Below are 22778 nucleotides of genomic sequence, written 5' to 3'. Positions count from 1 at the left end.
AAACCCAACAGGTAAAACTCAGGGGCTTCAAATGCCTACCAATCCAAACTGTTTCCTCCATTTAAACCTGTGTGTGTGTGTGTGTGCGTGTGCGTGTGTGTTTGCTTTATTTTGTTTTGTTTTTGTAGAAATGGGGTCTCGATATGTTGCCCAGGATGGTCTTGAACTCCTGGGCTCAAGGGATCCTCCCACCTTGGCCTCCAAAGTGCTGGGATTCACCAGTGTGAACTATCATGCCTAGCCCATTTAAAACTTTCACATATTATATCAGTTCATTTTACTTTGTACGAAGACATGTGCATATTATGTTACAGACAGAATTTTAAAATCTAAATGCTATGTTAAATTTACTAGATGATTATATGCCTACTATGTCCCCGTAAAAATTATAAATAAAAGTATTACATAAATAGGCTGGGCGCGGTGGCTCAAGCCTGTAATCCCAGCACTTTGGGAGGCCGAGGCGGGTGGATCACGAGGTCAAGAGATCGAGACCATCCTGGTCAACATGGTGAAACCCCGTCTCTACTAAAAACTACAAAAAATTAGCTGGGCATGGTGGTGCGTGCCTGTAATCCCAGGTACTCAGGAGGCTGAGGCAGGAGAATTGCCTGAACCCAGGAGGCGGAGGTTGCGGTGAGCCAAGATCGCGCCATTGCACTCCAGCCTGGGTAACATGAGTGAAACTCCGTCTCAAAAAAAAAAAAAAAGTATTAAATAAAATAATAAAAATAATAAAAAGTAAATTTACTAGATGATTAATCCCTTAAAAATTCTATTGTGAATCGTTTGTCAAATGAAGAATTATCCCTTTAAAATTGCTTTTCTAGAACTCAGATATTCATTATAAAATGCTTAATTAGAAAGACTCAGGCCCGGTGCGGTGGCTCATGCCTGTGATCCCAGCACTTTGGGAGGCAGCGGTGGGTGGATCACGAGGTCAGGAGTTCGACACCAGCCTGGCCAACATGGTGAAACCCCATCTCCACTAAAAATATAAAAATTAGCTGGGCATGGTGGCAGATGCCTGTAATCCCAGCTACTTGGGAGGCTAAAGCAGGAGAATCCCTTGAATCTAGGAGGTGGAGGTTGCAGTGAGTGAGATCTCGACACTGCACTCCAGCCTGGGCAACAGAGCAAGTCTCCACCTCAAAAAAAAAAAAAACAAAAAAACAAAGAAAAGAAAAAAATTTTTTTTGCTGGGCATGGTGGCTCATGCCTGTAATCCCAGCGCTTTGGGAGGCTGAGGTGGGCGGATCATGAGGTCAAGAGATCAAGACCATCCTGGCCATCATGATAAAACCCCATCTCTACTAAAATACAAAAATTAGCTGGGCATGGTGGCGCACACCTGTAGTCCCAACTACTCAGGAAGGCTGAGGCAGGAGAATTGCTTGAACCCGGGAGGCCGGGGTTGCAGTGAGCTGAGATTTCGCCACTGCACTCCAGCCTGGTGCTTGGCGACAGAGCAAGACTCTGTCTCAAAAAAAAAAAAAAAAAAAAAACCTCCTGTAATTCTTCAGGTCGTTAACAAGCTTTATACTTTCATTCTGTGGTCCTAAAAACTTCTCCAGAGGGGTTACAACAATTCCTTCTTCCTTCTCAAATAAGTTCTTCATTTGCCTAATTCCATGGTGGGGGAAGTTTCTGGTCTATCTGATGGTTTTCATTAACACATCAACAATTATTTTACTTTGGTGACATATTTTGTGGTGGTAGTTCGTTAACAGATTAAAGAAACATTGCAATCTACCACATTCCAGTAAATGATCAGGACAAGATTAATGGTTACATTTAATGAAAGCCATCTGTTTATTAAAGCAGCTTACTCACTTTCTTCATTTCTTTGGATTCCAATACGTGTCTGCCTTGAAGAACACGTGCCTCAGGCTGAGAAGGCGTAATCCTTTATGCATAGTACTCACCACTTTCAGAACACTAACCAATACCCACGTGGTTTACAGTTGGAAAAAAAAATACTAGCCAACCGACAAGCTGTTTTGTTGACTTGACGGCTACCAACAGGTGTAGGTTTTTGGAATTTTTTGTTTTTTTGACAGAGTCTTGCTCAGCCGCCCCAGTGGCACGATCTTGGCTCACTACAACCTCCGCCTCCTGGGTTCAAGCAATTTTCATGCCTCAGCCTCCCAAGTAGCTGGGATTACAGGTGTGCACTAGCACGCCTGGCTAATTTTTGTATTTTTAGTAGAGATGGAGTTTCTCCATGTTGGCCACGCTGGTTTCGAACCCTTGACTTGAAGTGATCCACCCACCTCGGCATTCCAAAGTGTTGGGATTACAGGTGTGAGCCACCGCTCCCGGCTGGTTTCTTTTTTTTTTTTTCTTTTCTTTTTTTTTTTTTTTTTTTTTAATGTTTTCCTGGTTTAAATGAATTAACAAGTGTTTGCTCAGTGTGCAGGCTCCACTGGAGAATGGCAGAACCCAGACAACTATTTTACCCTCTTCCCCAAGGCATGACCAGTCTACTCCCACAAAAGTTATGTAATTGTCTAAAATGAAGTAGACACTGTTTTTTTCCTTTCTTCGTGACTTTTTTCTTTTTTTTTTTTTTAAGAGACGAAGCCTCTGTATGTTGCTCAGGCTGGAGTGCAGTGGCTATTCACAGGTGCGAGCCTACTACTGATTAGCACGGGAGTTTTGACCTGCTCCGTTTCTGACCTGGGCCGGTTCACCCCTTTTTAGGCAACCTGGTGGTCCCCCGCTCCCAGAAGGTCACCATATTAATGCCAAACCTAGTGCAGACACCCAATCGGCATAGTGCACTACAGCCCAGAACTCCCAGCTCAAGCGATCCTCCCACCTCAGCCTCTGGAGTAGCTGGGACTACAGGCACGCGCCACCTCGCAGGCTTTTGGTGACTTTGAACCTAATAAGTGGAGTAAAATACATGCTGGAAGAGGGAAAATAGTACGTGTTCCATCTTTTGAGGGCACCCCTCAACGTCAGTATATGTACATCAAAATCTAGAAAGGCAGGCTGCGTGTGGTGGCTCACGCCTATAATCCTAGCACTTTGGGAAGCGAGGCAGGAGGATCAGTTGAGTCCAGGAGTTTGAAACTAGCCTGGGCAACAAAGTGAGATCTTGTCTCCACCAAAAAAAAGAAAAAAGAAACAGCTGTATGTGGTGGTGCACATCTATAGTCCCAGCTACTCAGGAGGCTGAGGTGGGAGGATCACTTGAACCCTAGAAGTTGAGGCTGCAGTGAGCCATGATTACACCACTGCACTCCAGCCTGGGTGACAGAGCAAGACCCTGTCTCAAAAAAAAAAAAAAAAAATAGAAGGACATATTTTAAAATATTAACAATGACTGTCTCTGGAGGTGAGATTGAGTGATTATTATTTTCTTTTTAAAATGGTTTATCTATATTTTAAAAATGTTCTTTCTAATCTATTATTAGCACCTCAGTAATAAAAGAACAAAACAACCTTTTTGTTTTACTACTAGCTGCATTTATGTCATTCCCTGACTAATATTTTAGTGGCAAATTTACAAGTATAATAGTAAATAAGATTAAAATTCATATAATTTTTATTTGATGATTTATACCTTTATTCCTACTCTAAAACAAGGGTATGCCAAGGTTTATCTAATAAAGCCATTTTCTACCCAGTTATGCTAGGAGTGAAATCTCATTCATCTCCATCATCGAGTGACAAGACTACAGAAAATTCTGGTTTTAAAATAGAGTCTTCCTACACAGCAAAGGATTTATCTGGAGGTCATCCCTTATCTAAAAATCTTAGCTAATCAGAATATAGCCAAGTAACCTGACTTAATCCACAAAGGCCTGAACAGTACCCAAAAAAAAAAAAAAAAAAAGGAAGATAAATTATGTTGCACCTTGCATAGAGGAGAATCACTTGAGCCTTACCCTCAGTCCATTTTTCTTCACTTTTCATAGAAGGAAATAAATTTTAGTGTGCAAAATTTCAGTGTGCAGTGTACAAGAATATCTTGCACAGAGGAGAATCACTTGAACCTAACCCTCTGTCCATTTTTCACTTTACATAGAAGGAAAGAAATTTCAGTGTGCATAGCGAAACTGAGAATATTTGAGGAATTCATCAGTGTCTGGGAAAGTATGTTTGTGTGATGACTCTGTTCCCCCATTTCCTAAGGGCCATTTGAGACATATCAGCCATCTTCAGAGTAAGAAACCCTCAGCTCCAAGGGAGAAGAGCTACCATTGTCACTGTGAGCATGTTCTGGTGGGGAAGTCAAGCACAGTCTCTGAAGAGCAGAAAGGTTGGATGGCAGCATGTGGCAGTCAGACCTCCCCTCTGATATGAAAAGCCCAGGCTCTAGGGACCACCAAGCATAACAGAACAAGGAAAACAAAACTTTCCTCACGTATTCTGTATGAAATTTGGGACTGTATATGCAATTTGGGACTTTCAAAAGAGGTCCTCTCTGCAACAGGAATTGATGGAGCCCCACAGTGCCCAGCCCATTCTGTCTTTGATTTTCTACTTCTATGGCTTTGACTGAATTAACCCATGAAATCTAGTTATAATCCTTTCCCTCCATAGAATGATACCAGGCTCCAGGATCCCAACACAACTCTCTCTCTCTCTTTTTTTTGAGACGTGCTCTCTCTGTGTTGCCCAGGCTGGACTCAAACTCCTGTGCAATCCTCCCTCGAAACTAAGACTACAGAGACATAGCATTCAGTCTCTTATGCTTCTGGGTATCCAACTTCACATTACTTCTGTTCTGAAGCTTATATTATGTCCAATCTTAGTAAGGGCAACTTATAGAAACTTTACCCTGTTGATAAAGCCTGAGATAATATATTTGTATCATTATATACACATGCCCATATTCTATTAAAAGCATTTTTACTACTACTACTTTTTTTTTTTAAAGACAGGGTTTCACCATGTTGGTCAGCTGGTCTCGAACTCCTGGCCTCAGGTGATCCACCTGCCTCGGCCTCTCAAAGTTCTGGGATTACAGGCATGAGCCACCGTGCCAGCCTTTTTTTTTTTTTTTTTTTTTAAGAGATAGAGTCTTACCACACCAGGTTAGTTTCTTAGATTCAAGGCATCATCCCACCTTGGCCTCTCAAAGTGCTGAAATGACATGCATGAGCCACCAAGCCCTGCCTTTTCTTTTTTTTTTTTTTTTTTTTTTTTTTTTTTTTTTTTTTTTTTTTTTTGGAGATAGGATCTTTCCCTGTCATCCAGCAGGCTGGTACAGTCATGGCTCACTGCAGCCTCAACCTCCTGAGCTCAAGCAATCCTCCCACCTCAGCTTCCCAAGTAGCTGGGACCACAGGTGGGCACCACCATGCTCAGCCAAATTTCCTTTTTTTTTCTGGAGACAGGGTCTTGCTCTGTCATCCAGGCTGGAGTGCAATGGCATTGATGTCAGCTCACTGCAACCTCTGCCTCGCAGGCTCAAGGGATTCTCCTACCTCAGCCTCCCAAGTAGCTGGGATTGCAGATGTCCATCATCACACCTAGCTAATATATGTATTTTTAGTAGAGACAGCGTTTCACCATGTTGGTCAGTCTAGTCTCGAACTCCTGACCTCAGGTAATCCACCTGCCTCAGCTTCCCAAAGTGCTGGGATTACAGGCATGAGCCACCACGCCTGGCCCAAATTTTCTATTTTGGTAGATAAGGTCTTACTATATTGCCCAGGATAGTCTCAACCTCCCAGCCTCAAGAGATCCTCCTGCCTCAGACTCTCAAAGTGCTGAGATTAAAGGCAGCACTGTGGATCCACAGGTCATAGGTGGATTCACAGATTTCCTGTTGTCAACTAGTTGAAAGAGTTAAGCTCTGCCTCAAGAGTTAAAATCAGCAGAAAGAAATGTTGGTACTCAAGATAAGGGCATATTATGTAGATGAAGCCTCCAGATAGCAGGCCTCAGAGAATAGATGGTAAATGTCTCTTACCCAACCCTAAAAGAAGCCAGTCTCTTAGTTAAGTGTCTCCTGGATCAGGACAGGACTTGGAAAGGGAAAGGGATTCTCTACAGAATGTAGATTTTCCCACAAGAGACAGCTCATGGGGCCTTTTCAAAATATATCAAATAAATACATTTTGGGGTAAATGCAATTATCTTAAGACTCCTCTCCCTAGCAATCTTATCAAATAGCCAGAAAAGATTAAAGAGAGAAGAGCATTTTATTGTTAATGCTGGTCAGTTGTGCCTGAATTCCAAAAGAGAGGAAGGTATAATGAGTCGTGTCCAACCCCACCTTTCTACCATGGCCTGAACTAGTTTTTCAGGTTAACTTCCAAATGCCCCTGGCCAAGAGGAGGGGTCCATTCATAATGGTTGGGAGGCTTAGAATTTTATTTTTGGTTTACAGAGGGAACCCAGCAGCAAAGCCTGTCTGTTTAGATTCTTCGTGGCCTCTCTGTGTGGCATTTCTTGCTCCCGGGTATAGGGCAGGACCTTTCTGGAATGCAGATTTTGTGACCTACTATCAGACAAGATAGATAGAACTTTCTCTTTGGTTTACAGTTCAATCCACCAATGAGGAACTCATGGATAAGGAGGGCCAACTGCATATTGTAGTTTCACAATGCAGAAACCCAATGGACAGGCCAAATTTGAAGACCAGGAATCTAGAACCAGGCACCATCAGAGGCACTAGAAGGCAGAGGGCATAGGCCAGGCAGCAGAAATCCCAAGCCTGACCACAGCTCAGGGGCTCAGTGTGGAATTCTAGGCTCTAGGAAGTAACTGGAGAGGGCAAGTGAGAGTCCTAGTCCCTAAAGGCCTAGAATCTAAGCAGGTCATGAAGGTAGAAACCTGGACATGAGATGCACAGAATCCCTGTACCAGAGCTAGAAGAAAAACAAGACCAAGTCACCAAAACTCCGCTGGATTTCAGTGGTCAGAATAGAGACAGAGGCTGAGTGTGACTGGTGTTGTTTCTACGATGTTTCTATTGTTTCTGCATCGTAGAAACAATACCCCCAAAGATGGTGCTTTGGCGTGCCCAGTGCTTTGATTGACAGAAAATTTAAAGATCTCAAAAATAAACCTCAGAATCAAGGTTTCTCTCTGACCTTTTCTTATCCTTCATCTCTTTGATCTTCACTCTTTCCCAAATCACCGGGAAGGAATCTCTTTGGAATTCCCTTATCTAAAAAGAAAATGACCCTAAGAGGAGCCATTTACCTGCTTTCCAAAAAAAAAAAAAAAAATGTGACTGGGCCTGGCATGGTGGCTCACACCTATAATCTCAGCACTTTGGGAGGCCAAGGTGGGAGAATCACTTGAACCCAGGCGTTCAAGAACAGCCTGGGCAACAGAGTGAGACCCCATCTCTACAAAACATAAAGGAAAAATAAATGCAATTATCTTAAGACTCCTCTCCCTAGCAGTCTTATCAAATAACCAGAAAAGATTAAAGAGGGAAAAGAAGAGACTAGGAGGAGCCACCATGCCCAGACAGACTTTCCACCTGTTCTTCTGCAGGTGGCTCTGAGACACTCCCTGGGAGGCTTTGTCTGCATAAGACCACTTTGGTTCACAGCGAGCTTGCCATCTCCCCCAGAGCTCAGAAGAACTTTGTTCAGAGCCACTGTTCTTTGGACTCATTCTTTTCTTCTAAAAATAATTCACTCCTATAAACTTTATCTCCCTTTCCCCTATGAAGAAGGGTATACAAACATCTGGAGTTCATTGGGCCGTTGGGTAATCATTCTCCTACCATTCTTCCATGCTTATGCACATTAAATAAATTTCGTATGTCTTTTTCTCCTATTAATCTGCCTTTTGTTGGTTCATTTTCAGCAAACCTTCAGAGGGTGAAGGGGACACTTTCCCTCTTCCACCCTACGTTAGTCCCAGTTTGTTGTGCCAGAACTCCTTAAATTCACTGGCTAAGATCGGAGTTAAATCTGAAGGGGAAGGGGCCTTAGTTGCCCCTCATATTCAGGAAGAGGAAGGATTCAGTACCTGGGAAACCAGGAACACTGATAGGCCAGTGTGAACAAAGGTTCAGTGCTTTTTTATGTTTATATTTAAGTGTATTACAATTATGATATCCTGCACAAGTGTGTTCAAAGGACACAATCCCCAGAATATTCCTCCTGGAAATGTCTATTCCTAGTTCACAGTATTAAGTGTCAAGACCCTGGGATTAGGCTGGGAGCGGTGGCTCACGCCTATAATCCCAGCACTTTGGAAGTCCAAAGCAGTGGATCACTTGAGGTCAGGAGTTCAAGACCAGCCTGGCCAACATGGTGAAACCCTGTCTCTACTAAAAATACAAAAATTAGCTGGGTGTGGTGGCACACATGCCTGTAATCCCAGCTACATGGGAGGCTAAGGCACAAGAATCTCTTGAACCCGGGAGGCGGAGGTTGTAGTGAGCCGACATTGGGCCACTGCACTCCAGTCTCGGTGATAGAGCAAGACTCCGTATCAAAATAAAACAAAAACAAAAAAACCCTGGGATTAGATGTTGGACAGATCAGACTTCTTCACATTCCAGCTGTGTGACCTTGAGCAAGTTACTTAACCCCTCTGGGCCTGAGATTTTTCTTCCTGTGAAATAGGGATGATAATATAATGAGTATCTGTCATTTTGGTCTGGGCAATATCTATTTCTTTGGGAATTAACATTTTCCTTAAATTGTATGTCAGCTCATAGTAATCACTCAGTAAATGATCATTTTTATTAATTTTTATTACATTAGTAGCTGTAAAGGGTACACCTTTGTCTCTGAAAAGAAAGATGCCTACATTATCATGGTGAACACAGTCACTGACACATATTCTCACGAAATGTTCTCTATTCTGTATCAAGTAGATCCTGACCTAGAGAAGCTATGAGGGAAAATCTTCCCAGACAAGCCTCACAAAACACCCCATACTTTGCCATGCTTTGCATCCAGAAGTCCTGTGGCAAACCAACTCTAATTTCCCTTTCTCTGCATCAAAGTGTTCTTTTTGTCCTTTGTTTTCACCAGGGATTCCTGTAACCATCTTAGACCTCTCTCTAACTAGTAGCCCCTGTGGAGAGAGTGATCATATCACACATAATGGCATGTCTGGCTTGGGAAATGATGGGGATAATATGGGTGGTGGTCACCGTTGAGACAAAGTCTATATGAATTTCAATTACTACCTGCAGCTATTCCCTGCACATACCTCTGTCCGGAGCTAGATTCCACTGCTTTCTTTTACCAGAAACTGTACAGACAGAACCTATAATCTTCCTCCATCTTCTTCTTTCCTTGTTTTTATTTTCATTCTTCTCTTTTTACAATGCAATATTCACAATTCAAATGCTGGCTACTGAAACCTATGACATTAACCATCTGGGAGAACATCTTTTATCTCATAACAGCAAGATTGGCTCTCACCTCCCTGCTCAGGCAAAAGTCACCTAGTTGAAAACACAAGCATAGAGCACACACCTGAGTCATTTGTAAGCCATGTCTGCCCCTGGTTCATGTATAGTCAAAAATCACTGGCCGGGTGCAGTGGCTCACGCCTGTAATCCCAGCACTTTGGGAGGCCAAGGCGGGTGGATCATGAGGTCAAGAGGTCGAGACCATTCTGGTCAACATGGTGAAACCCTGTTTCTACTAAAAATACAAGAATTAGCTGGGGATGGTGGCGCACGCCTGTAGTCTCAGCTACTCGGGAGGCTGAGGCAGGAGAATTGCTTGAACCCAGGAGGCGGAGGTTGTGGTGAGCCGAGATCGCACCATTGCACTCCAGCCTGGGTAACAAGAGCGAAACTCTGTCTCAAAAAAAAAAAAAAAAAATCACTGACGTTACTGCTTTTTCTCAAAAGAAGATTTGCTGCTTTCCCATGTAGGAAAAGCTTTGTTAACTACAGACCCACACAAGTACAGTAAGCAGAAAACTTCAGGAGAGCAGAAAAGTTCATTTTGGCCGAGCCAGGCGACCCACGCCTGTAATCCCAGCACTTTCGGAATCTGAGGCGAGCAGATTGCTAGAGCTCAGAGTTGGAGACCAGCCTGGGCAACATACATAGTGAGACCTTGTCTCTACAAACAAAAAAAATATATACAAAAGTACAAAAATTAGCCTGGGCGTGGTGGCTCACACCTGTAATCCAAGCACTTTGGAGGCCAAGGCGGGCGGATCACCTGAGGTTGGGAGTTCAAGACCAGCCTGACCAACATGGTGAAACCCCGTCTTTAAAAAAAAAAAAAATACAAAAATTAGCCAGGCATGGTGGCAGGTGCTTGTGGTCTCAGCTATTCAGGAGGCTGAGGTGGGAGGATCACTTGAACCCAGGAGGCAGAGGTTGGTAGAGATAGAGATCTCACTATGTTCCCAGTCTGTTTTGAACTCCTGTACTCAAGTGATTTACCCACCTTGGCCTCCTAAAGTGCTGGGATTATATGCCTGAGCTACCATGCCTAGTCAGCAAAAGACTTGTTAAAACAGTTTGCTTGAAATTCCAGTCCTAGACCAAGCTTGTGGCCACCAGCATTGACGTTCTTGCCATCCAGAAGAGCTGACAGTGTCAGTTTGATACCTGGCTTTAGAGTCTGAGTGTATCCTAAACCTATCAGTCTGGAGTTGTTCACTTTAGCCGAGAAGCAGGCGTCAGGAATACTGTACAATTGTTGAATTTTAAACTATTTTGCAGCATAGCTACCTTCAGAATTTAGTGTATCTTTTAATGTTGTATGTCTGGGATGCAAGTATTGCTAAATATGTTAGACCTCCAGGTTAAAGATGATTCAGCTTTAAGATGTTACCCTTTCAGAGGTACAGAAGAAACCCATTTCCGAAAAAGGTCCTTTCAGTGGTAGACTTGGGGGGAACTTGGGGGCCCCTTTGAGATGCCAGGTTTCTTTTTTATCTAGAAATGGCTGCAAGTGGAAGCTGATAATATGTAGGCACTTTGTAGATTCATATTGAGTAAATGAATGAAATTGTGATTTCCTGAGAATCGGACCTTGGTTTCCCAACCCCAGTTGATGAGAGGCTCGCTGCTTGATGGTGTATACAAACTCACCTGAATGGGACTTTTTAAGACAGATCTTCATGACCTGTTCCCACCCCAGTTCACCTCTTTTGCACCAAAAGGTCTGCAGGGTGTGGTCACTGTTTCTTTTGTGCCATTTTAGGGTGGAGAGGGTGGATGTGATGAAGCCAATAATTCAGGACTTATTCCTTCTTGTGTTGTATTTTTTTGCCCTTGCACCAGAGTATGAAATAGCTTCCAGGAGCTCCAGCTATAAGCTCAGAAGAGTCTGTGTGATTGTGATCACATGGTGACAACACTCAGAATCTAAATTGGACTTCTGTTGTATTCTCACCACTCAATTTGTTTTTTTAGCAGTTTAATGGGTACATTTTAGAGTCTTCCATTTTGTGTGGAATTAGATCTTCCCCTTCAAATGCTGTAATTAACATCGCTTAAAAGAAACTTGAATAAAATATTGAAACCTCAAAAAAAAAAAAAAAAAAAAAAAAAAGTTTGCTAAGTCCCAGTCCTACAGTTTCTGTTGCAGCATATCTGAAGGGAATGTGAGATTTTTCAGTTTTAATATATTTCCAGGATACACATTAAAATGATCTGAAAGTTAGGCTGGGTGCAGTGGCTCACATCTGTAATCCCAACACTTTGGGAGTCTGAGGCCGGCAGATAGCTTGAACCCAGCAGTTCAAGACCAGCCTGGGCAACGTGACAAAACCCCATTTCTGGCCGGGTGTGGTAGCTCACGCCTGTAATCCCAGCACTTTGGGAGGCCAAGGTGGGTGAATCACCTGAGGTCAGGAGTTCAAGACCAGCCTGGCCATCACGGTGAAACCCCATCTTTTTTTTTTTTTTAAAAAAAAAGAAAAAAAAAGAAAGAAAGAAAGAAAGAAAAACCCCATCTCTACAAAAATTTTTAAAAATAAAATTTAGGCCAGGCATGGTGGCTCACGCCTTTAATCTCAGCACTTTGGAAGCCCCAAGGCAGGCAGATCACTTCAGTTTGGGAGTTCAAGACCAGCCTAGACAGCATGGTGAAACCCTGTCTCTACAAAAATAAATAAATAAAATTTTAAAATTAGCCAGGCATGGTGGCATGCACCTGTAGTCCTGGTTACTCAGGAGGCTAAGGCGGGAGGATTGATTGAGCCTAGGAGATTGAGGTTGCAGTGAACCAAGATCATGCCACTGTGCTCCAGCCTGGGCAACAGATTGAGACACTGTCTCAAAATAAAATAACTACCTGAAAGCTTTTCAAAAGAGCCAAAACCAGGGCCCTAGCCCTCAGAGATTCTCATTTAATTGATCTGAAGTAGGACCTGAGCACATAATGGTATATTTTGTTTGGTCTTGTTCTAGTAATCCAGATGATTAAATATGCAACCAGGGTTTCTCATGTTTTTGTTTTTGTTTTATAAGTTCCTGGGTACATGTGCAGGATGTGCAGGTTTGTTGCATAAGTAAACCTATGCCATGGTGGTTTGCTACACCTATCAGCCCATCACCTAGGTATTAAGCCCAGCATGCATTAGCTATTTTGCCTGATGTTCTCCCTTCACCGACCTCCCACCCCATGGGCTCCAGTGTGTGTTGTTCCCCTCCCTGTGTCCGTGTGTTCTCATTGCAACCAGGGTTTTTAATCTTTCTAATTACTGGTGTAAGCAATAAGATGCCCTTGCTGGTTTTTGAAACAGAAGGATATTTAACATTTTTTTGTTAATTATGCAAATAAATGATCAATGTCACAAAATGAGAAATTACAAAGAAAAACCTAAATTATCTAAAATCCTACTCAGAATAATTACTGTTAATTTCTTTTTTTTAATAACATTTCCCGGTGAGGCATGGTGGCTCATGCCTGTAATCCCAACACTTTGGGAGGCTGAGGTGGGAGGATCACTTGAGGCCAGGTGTTCAAGGCCAGCCTGGGCAACATAGTGGGACCCTGTCTACCAAAAGTTTAAAAATTAGCTTGGCATGATTGCAGACATCTGTAGCTCCAGCTACTTGGGACATTGAGGCTAGAAGAGAATCCCTTGAGCCCAGAAGTTCAAGGCTGCAGTGACAGAGCAAGGCCCTGTATCCAAAAAAAAAAAAAAAAAAAAAAAAATCTGCTGGGCATGGTGGCTCACACCTAGAATCTTAGCACTTTGGGAGGCTGAAGCAGGCAGATCAGGGAGGCTGAAGCAGGCAGATCACACAAGGTCAGGAGTTCCAGACCAGCCTTGCCAACATTGCAAAATTCCATGTCTACTAAAAATACAAAAATTAGCTGGGCTAATTTTACAGATGGTGGTACTCATCTGTAATCCCAGCTACTTGGGAGGCTTGAACTTAGATGGTGGAGATTGCAGTGAGCTGAGATCACACCATTGCACTCCAGCTTGAGTGACAAAGTGAGACTCTGTTTCAAAAATGTATATATATACATATTATTTTTTACATAGGTTTTTACATATATATTTAGCCCCTTCACAGTAAATCCCCTGTATATACAGGCCAGGTGTGGTGGCTTACACCTGTAATCCCAGTACTTTGGGAAGCTAAGAGAATTGTTGGAGGCCAAGAGTTCAAGACCAGCCTGGGAAACACAGCAAGACTCCATCTCTGTAAAAATATACCTGTATTTTTCTATATGTTATATGGTTTAAATCTGTGTCCTTTCCCAAATTTCATGTGGAATTGTAATCCCCAGTATTGGAGGTGGGCCTTGGTGGGAGATCACTGGATCATAGAGGCACAGCTCTCATTAATGGGTTAGCTCCACCCCCTGGGTGCTATTCCTGTGATTGTAAGTGAGTTCTCCTGAGATCTGATTGTTTAAAAGGGTGCAGCACCTCCCCCTCTCTCTTCCTCCTGTTCCGGCCACGAGATGTGCCCACTTCTCCTTCAACTTCCACCATGATTGTAAGTTTCCTGAGCCCTCCCCAAGCCAAGTAGATGCTGCTCTGCTTCCTGTACAGCCTGCAGGTTTGTGAGCCAATTAATCCTCTTTTCTTTATAAATTACCCAGTCTCAGGTGTTTCTTTGTAGCTATGCAAGAACTAACTAATACAATATGTAAATTGACAGTAGAAAAAGAAACAACTTTTCCTTTTTCCTATTTTTTAAAAAAGCCCAAGAGCTCTTTCCCTGCCACTGCCAAGTCGTGTGGACGCGGAGGCTTGGGGTAAGTTGGAAAAAAAAAAAAAAGAAAAAAACCCAAAAAGCCCCAGAAGCAGAAGGGACCAAGATAGCAATGTATATTCTTTCCCTCTCCAAATCGTAACAATACCTGTTTGAAGCTCTGAGTTCTTAACTGATCTGTGAAGCCTGCTGTGATTTTTTTACCCTCTGATTTCCTGTTAACGCTTACAGTCTCTAACACATGGCTTAGCTCTTAATCATAGAGTCTTTTACTTTTTCCCAATTATTGGCTCCCAAACCAGACTGTAAATTCCTGGAGTACAGAGATGGCCTCCTCCACCATTACTTTCAATACTTACTTTTTGGAGCCAAAGTACCAAACGTTGTACAGGGTGAATACTAAGTGTCTATTAGGAACATTTGTTGGTCTTCATTTTTGCGATTCAGTAATCTTATCGGCAGACCACTTTAGTTACTGATGCACGTTTTGTTTCCCTGAAGGCCAATCTCTAGGAATCCTTACACTTACAAATATGTCAAAGATAGCCACTTCAATTTAGACAGTCTCTAAATAATCTAACATTTGAGGTTTTCTCCCTTCCATCAGCTCTAGAAACCTAAGCTCCCCAAAGCCTCTTTTTCCCTATTTTTCACCAAATGACAGCTGCAATGACTTTCAGAGTTCAAGCCAGTACACAAATCATACTACCATGGAAATCTGCAATTCAATGTATTTGGCAAGCTCATTGCACAATAAAACTTGAGGTCAGAGATTAAATTCTACTTTGCAGCAAACTAAAACTGGTTTGACAATATGCAACCAACAGTCTGTTCAATACAATACTTAACAACTGGGAAATTTTGCTTCTGTGGTAAACATTATCATTCTTTCAGTCTTTGGTAATAAAATCAACAAAAATAATAGTCCTATTTTTTCCATAAAAATGATACAGAGAAGCAGTGAATGGCTTTTCTTTCTTGGTTTATATTAACTTAGAACTTCTCAGTATCACCCTGGGCAAGACAGTGAGACCCCATCTCTACAGAAACTAAAAAAATTAGCCAGGTGTGGTGGCACATGCCTATAGCCCCAGCTTCTTAGGAGTTTGAGGTAGGAGGATTGCTTGAGCCTGAGAGATTGAAGCTGCAGTGAGTGGTGATCCTATCACTCCACTCCAGCCTGGGTGACAGAACAAGGCTCTGTTTCAATCAAACTACCTAGACTTTTTTTTTTTTTTTTTTTTTTTTGAGACAGGGTCTCCCTCTGTCGTCCAGGCTTGAGTGCAGCGGCGCAAATCTCGGCTCACTGCAACATCTACCTCCCAGGTTCAAGTGATTCTCGTACCTCAGCCTCCTGAGTAGCTGGTCTTACAAGCGTGAACCAACACCACCTGGCTAAAGTTTTGTATGTTTAGTAGAGACAGGGTTTCATCATGTTGGCCAGGCTGGTCTCCAACTCCTGACCTCAAGTGATCTGCTCACCTTGGCCTCTCAAAGTGCTGGGATTATAGGAATGAGCCACCATGCCCAGTCTAGACTATTTTTAATTTCAGCAATTTTCAATACTGTTCTTTTTTCTTTTCTTTTCTTTCTTTTTTTTTTTTTTTCTCCTGGGCCAAGGACCAGGAATTGAATCCTGGGACAATTTCAGTCTTTTATTTTTTCTTTCAATAAAATATTCAGTGCCTACTATGTAGGCCCCCACTGTACCAGGCATTGAACAAACAATAGTGAACCCAACACTACCTGGTCGTGAAGGCAGGTATAAACCAGAGACCGTCGATTGGCAGCTTTCAGGTCTATTGCAGCCCACACATGACTTTGGTTTGGCCCACGCAATATCTTTTGAATTACTTCCCAACATTTTAAAACCAGAACATCTCACATAAAAAGTCAGAGTTCTGGGTTATATGAAAAAAAATGGGAAAATCTGGTAGCACCGAGCCCCTTACTCCCTCAAAAGAACAACTGGCAAACCCAAGTGGGGACTGCCCTGGTCAGAGACATGGAGTTCTCACCAGGGCTCATGAAACCTTCCTTCCTCACTCAGCACTGAGTTTATAGCTGCTGTGTGAATCAGTCACGGAAATAAAAACTGCACAGGTACCAATAGTGATGGACGTTATAAAAGAAAAGAGCTGGCTAGGTGCGGTGGCTCACGCCGGTAATCCCAACACTTTGGGAGGCCGAGGAAGGCAGATCACTTGAGGTCAAGAGATCGAGACCATCCTGCCAACATGGTGAAACCCCGTCTCTACTAAAAATACAAAAATTAGCTGGACGTGGTGGCGCGTGCCTGTAGTCCCAGCTACTCGGGAAGCTGAGGCAGGAGAATCACTTGAACCTGGAGCGGGGAGATTACAGTGAGCTTGGATTTTGCCACTACAGCCTGGTGACAAAGCAAGACTCCATGTCAAAAAAAAAAAAGAAAAATGAAAAGAGCTTTATTAGAGAATAGAAGAGGAAAAACTAATTTAGATTGAGGGCCAAAAATAATCTCTTGAGGCCGTGGCATTTTTAACTCTGTTCAGTACTGGCACTCACCTCTTATGAGACACTTATCCAAATAATAAGTGCCATTTATTGAGTCTATTGGTGCCAGGTAATTTAATTTAATTTTCACAGAAACAACTCTGCATGATCTCCATCTTGCTGATGAAACACCTGAGATGAAATACTTGCTGTTCAAAAAGATGAAACAATTAGCCCAAATATACAGAACCACAGGTGGAAAACCTGGGGTCAGGACCAAGCCCTGATGGATTCCAAATTGCATGCTTGTTCCGGTAAAAAGAGATGCTTCAAATGAGGCCCAGCTCAATTCTAAGAGTTGGTTCTTCTCCATTCTTCCCAAAGCACATGAGAAGAGTATTCAATAGGGAGCTCCCCTGATTGTTTTTACAATGAGATTGACCTTGTTCTTGGATTACATTCCACTTACCCAGAGACCAGAGCAGGGGATCACCACTAAAGACCAGCCAGATCTGCAGTGAAGCCCAGGATCTCTAGCCAGGTCTTGGGGCCTGATCTTGTTTTCAATGGTTCTAACCTGAGCCAGGTTTGTCAGGGCAGGCGCCTTTGTACTGTCAGTCTTCACCTGCCATGTTGGCGGGAATTTCCTGCCTCCACCAGTCAGCTGGGACTTCACATCTCCATATCAACAGAACTTAAATTTTGTCTTGTTGGTATCACTTAACCAGGAGAGTGGTCATCTCCAGAACCCGGGTGTGACCTTTTAGGCTTTCCTCTCAAATCTCTGGATCAGAATGGGTGGATGTGGCTGCGTGTATTCTTTCTTTCTATTAGGTTGGTTCTAATGTTATGAGGCTTTTTCAACCACGCAAATTCCTTATCATGGTGCTTATTCCAAATTCTCCTCTAACTCATCCAGGGCCCCAATTAGTATCAGAAAATAGCTTCCCAAGACATCACTGTGTTTCTACCACCCCCACACTTCAATTCAAATCAGATAGTAACTATGACATATGACATTCTGAAAACAAAACCAATAAAAGGGAGTTTTATATATATATATATCCATCCAAGGACAAGGCAAACATTTAGATATTCCAATGTTTGAAGAAAACAGAATCTGAGAGTTCATGGCATGATATATTATATTTTGGATATAAAATTATATCCAGCTGGGTGCGGTGGCTCACACCTATAATTCCAGCCCTTTGGCAGTCCAAGGTGGCTGAATCATGATGTCAGAAGTTCAAGACCAGCCTGGCCAAGATGGTGAAATCTTGTCTCTACTAAAAATACAAAAATTAACCAGGCTTGGTGGCGAGTGCCTGTAATCCCAGCTACTCAGGAGGCTGAGGCAGAGAATTGCTTGAACCTGGGAGGTGGAAGTTGCAGGGAGCCAAAGTCGTGCCACTGCTCTCCAGCCTGGGTGACAGAGCAAGACTCTGTCTCAAAAAAAAAAAAAAAATTATATCCAAGTTTTATATATATATACACATCCATCCAAGGACAAGACAAAAATTTAGATATTCCAGTTTTTGAAGAAAGCAGAATCTGAGAGTTCACAGCAAGATGTATTTCTCAGCTTCCTAACACTGTAGTCCACACCTCCAAGGCATTTCATCTTTTTAGGTCTTAGTTTCCTCATTAATAAATTTGCTTTTTGGCCCGGCACGGTGGCTCACACCTGTAATCTCAGCACTTTGGGAGGCTGAGGCAGGCAGATTGCTTAAATCTGGGAGTTGAAGACCAGGCTGGACAACATGGCTAAATCCTGCCTGTATAAAAAATATACAAATTAGCTAGGCATGGTGACACATGCCTGTAGTCCCAGCTACTGGGGAGGCTGAGGTGGTGGGATCACTTGAGCCCAGGAGGTTGGGGCCGTAGTGAGCCATGTTCATATCACTGCACTCCAACCTGCGCAAAAAAGTGAGATTCAGTCTCAAAAAATTAATCAATTACTTAATTTAATTTAATTTAAATTAATTTGCTCTCCAAGTAAATTTGGCAAATAAGCCAATATAAGAAATCCTTCCACTTCAAGCTCACAGGAATAAATATCATTTAGCAGTATAAAATGTCATTTTTTAAATGTTCAGACAGAAATAAGCTGGAAGTCAAGAAGTGAAACTTTTAGGAATGTTGCATAATTTAGAAGCATAACTGGGAACTGAAGTCAAAGGGCTGACAGGGGAATCAGATGTTAATATATGCCTTAACAGTGAGGGCTTATGACATTAACACCTAAGTGAGAAAGAGGGTATAGGACTCTATATTATGCCAGGACTCAAAAAGGGCTGGCTCTTGTGACATAGAGCCTAGAAACACTGGCCACCAATCTGAGGAAGCAGTAAGGAAACTTGTTCCCATGAATAGAAAAACAGTCACTGAAGAGAAATCTGAAACCCAGGACTTTGCCCTGCATGGAAGTCAGTTTGAACTTCACACTGTTTGCATTACACAGAGACTTCAAGGCTGAAAAATTAACATATAATCTGGTCTTAGGCCATAGAACCCACAGGTCCCCAGGCAAAGGGAAAAAGAAAACCATTTCATAGGAACACTCCAAGGAGTACAAGAGACTTTCACAGAAAATAACCCCTGCTGAGGATGAATTTACAGTAAAAAATTAGAAACTACACAGGGAAATAAACTACCATGAGGAAAAGCCAGCAAGTAGGACAAAGGTGATAATTGATACCCAGGGAGTGGCTTTAGTAAAATGATCCAAAGAGAGTTTAAAATACCTATGTTTAAGATGTTTGAGGAAACAACATAAAGAATTTAAAATGTTAGACAAAAACAGATTCAATTTGATGGAACTGATGTGATTTACTGAGCACCTACTATATGTCCAGTATTGCTCTAAATACTTTGGATATACCAGTGAACAATACAATGGTTCTTGCCCTTGCAGTGCTTACATTTTAATGGGAATCAGTACAAAACGATAGGATGGGGCAATCTGACTTTTATCAACTCTTCTAGCCCTAACATTATTGGAGGCTATATATAGTGAGGATAAATCTTGATCAACAGGCTTGGGCAATTAAGAAATATAACTGTATTTTCTATACATCAGTTTAATTTTTAGTTTAAGTCCTCATTTCGTTAATCTGACAGACAATATAAAGTTCTTCCCATCCCCTTCCCTGTTATGTCAATGTGCCAGGGAGCTTTCTACCAAAGCATTGGGGAAGTAAATCATTCTTCCCATCATCTTTTATGGTTTTTACAACGTAGCATTTGCTCAATACATGCTTGTTGATCTAATGTAGAAAAAGAAAAAGCATGAAAAGATTTTTATCTGGAACCCACCACATTCTTAAAATATTTGAATATCAGAGGTATCTATAGTAAAGTTTTAAAACATAAAAGAAATTAGGATCCAGGGAAAAGAAAATATGTTTCTAGGAACTAACAACAGCATTTTGTTCTAAGCACCCAAGTAGCCAAGGCAAATGGGGAAAAATTGGGAGTCAATAGGTCACATGATCAGAAAGAAAAAAAATAATTTTTTTTTTTGAGACAGAGTCTTGCTCTGTCACCAAGCTGGAGTGCAGTGGCGCAATCTTGGCTCATCCCAAATCTGCTTCCCAGTTCAAGCGATTCCCCTGCCTCAGCCTCCAGAATAGTAGGGACTACAGGCACATGCCACCGCACCCAGCTAATCTTTTATATTTTAGTGGAGACAGGATTTCACTCTGTTGGCCAGGATGGTCTCGATCTCTTGACCCTGTGATCTGCCCACATTGGCCTCCCAAAGTGCTAGGATTACAGGTGTGAGCCACTGCACCCAGCCTTTGGTTTTCTTTTTTTCTTTTTCTTTTTTTTTTTTTGAGATGGAGTCTCACTCTATTGCCCAGGCTGGAGTCCAGTGGCACAAGCTTGGTTCACTGCAACCTCAGCCTCTTGGGTTCAAGCCATTCCCCACCTCAACCTCCCTAGTAACTAGGATTACAGGCATCTGCCACCACGCTTGGATAATTTTTGTATTTTTAGTAGAGACTGGATTTCACCATGTTGGCCCAGCTGGTATCAAACGCCTGACCTCAAGTGATGTGCCCACCTTGGCCTCCCAAAGTTTTGGGATTACAGGAGTGGACCACCACGTCTGGCCAGCAAGGTCTTTATGACCTGTATTTCTTTTTTTTTTTTTTTTTTTTTTTGTTATGACCTGTATTTCATGCTGACTTCCTATCTCATCCTGTGGCTTAGAATGCCTTAACTCTCTGGGAATGCAGCCCAGTAAGTTTCAGCCTCACGTTACCCAAAATAGCAGAGATATATTTAAAAATATATAACATTGCCATTTATTAAATTATTACTGCTCTTAATCCAAGTCCATTGAAATTGCTCCTTAAAAGTCTGAGCTAAATCAAATCAGAAATAATATTGAAGCATTAGCAAAATTAAAAGGAAATTTTATCCATAGGTAAAATAAAATTAAATAAGCCATTGTCAAGGATCAGAAATGAGTTACTGACTAGCATAAACCTAGTTCAAGAAGCGAATGACTGGCAAGTTGGCTTTATAAGGCTGCAGTGTTAAGTTGATTTAACCTGCTTGCCAAAGAAGCTAAAAAAGAATTACTTGAAGCTAGTACATATCATGCAGCTAAGTGTATGCCTACCTCCTACCCAGAAGCTAAATCTAAGTAGAAATCCTACTTACAGCATGGCTATGGATCCTGGATTGTAAAATCTCCCTGCATAGAGCAATTTAACATGTGAATTAGGCAATCCATTGTCCTATTAAAAATCTTGTATTGTTTGCTGTCTTTTGGCTGGTAAAAATGTTTTTTAAATATTGGTGGTTTTCAACTTTCAGAATCAGAGTCTTAACAACAGCAATGTGCAGTGATTGCTGAAAATTTCTATATATTCCTGCCAAATTACATTGTTTCAATGTAATTGAAGCCCTAACGTTTCATTAGGGCTTTTTACTTTTTCATTTTCTTGGAAAAGGACTTACCTGTTTGAATATGTAGCCATTTGATATTTATTTTTACAAATATTATAAGGCCATTATCCTTTTTGTAATTTAATAGAGGTTTCATTTTCTTTTAAGTTTTTGTCTTAAAGCTGTCCATATGGCTACCATATTCAATACTGTGTCCTGGCATCTCACTCAATTTTTTTTTTTTTTTTTTTTTTGAGATGACCTCTCACTGTCGCCCAGGCTAGAGTGCAGTGGCATAATCTCGGCTCACTGCAACCTCAGCCTCCCAGGTTCAGGCAGTTCTCTGCCTCAGCCTCCTGAGTAGCTGGGATTACAGGTACCCATCAGCATGCCCAGCTAATTTTTTTATTTTTATTTTTTTATTTAGTAGAGACAGGGTTTCACCATGTTGACCAGGCTGATCTTGAACTCCTGACCTGGTGATCCACCCCCCCCCCGCTTGGCCACCCAAAGTGCAAGGATTACAGGTGCTTGTCACCATGCCCAGCTTCACTCAATTTTTTAAAAATTAAATATTGGAGCCGGGTACAGTGGCTCACGCCTGTAATCCCAGCACTTTGGGAGGCCAAGGTGGGTGGATCATGAGGTCAGGCATTTGAGACCAGCCTGAACAACATGATGAAACCCTGTCTCTATTAAAAACACAAAAATTAGCCAGGTACGGTGGTGCATGCCTGTAATCCTAGCTACTCGGGAGGCTGAGGCAGGAGAATCTCTTGAACCTGGGAGGCGGAGGTTGCAGTGAACTGAGATCGTGCTGCTGCACTCCACCAGGGCAACAGAGCAAGATTCCGTCTCAAAAAAAAAAAAAAATTAAATATTGGAAGTCAGGAATAAAATAATAATTTGTACTAATTGATTAATTCTACTGATACTTGACTGCCCGATATTTGCCAGTCACCATGCTCGGTGTTAGTAAAGAAACAATACCTAAAACATCAGCTCTTACGTTAAATGAGTTCATGGAAGTGAACTGCACATGAACTATATAACATATATATATATATAAACACATTTCTATATAAATATAGAAAAATATTAACCATATTAAGGAATAGTTTCATAGTTATTCTATCAATAGGATTATCATATGTGCATTAAATAAGATCGTCCGTTTTCAGTTGTCCTGCAAGATCTATCTGTACCAAATGTGATTTAATCCTTTACAATTTAGATGAACAGAGATTTCTAATCTATAAGTTAGTAAAAGACTATTTAGCTTTATATTTGTATGTGTCTATACAGTGATTAGATG

General features: G+C 41.8%; 1 long non-coding RNA gene across 1 annotated transcript in view; it reads right to left on the bottom strand.

Moving 5' to 3' along the window:
- Nucleotides 1-15557, bottom strand: part of LOC116527121 — a 19976-nt gene extending 4419 nt beyond the window's left edge. Inside the window, exon 1 of the long non-coding RNA XR_004258398.1 lies at nt 15472-15557. This is a non-coding gene — a long non-coding RNA (uncharacterized LOC116527121). The remainder of the gene's footprint in view (nt 1-15471) is intronic.
- Nucleotides 15558-22778: the final 7221 nt, after the last annotated feature.

The sequence above is a fragment of the Sapajus apella genome, unplaced genomic scaffold (genome assembly GCF_009761245.1).
Source record: "Sapajus apella isolate SASKATOON/1434 unplaced genomic scaffold, GSC_monkey_1.0 scaffold53, whole genome shotgun sequence".
Taxonomy (NCBI): Eukaryota; Metazoa; Chordata; class Mammalia; order Primates; family Cebidae; genus Sapajus; species Sapajus apella.
Note: the sequence above shows the minus strand (reverse complement) of the source record. Positions and strands in the feature narration are given on the sequence as shown.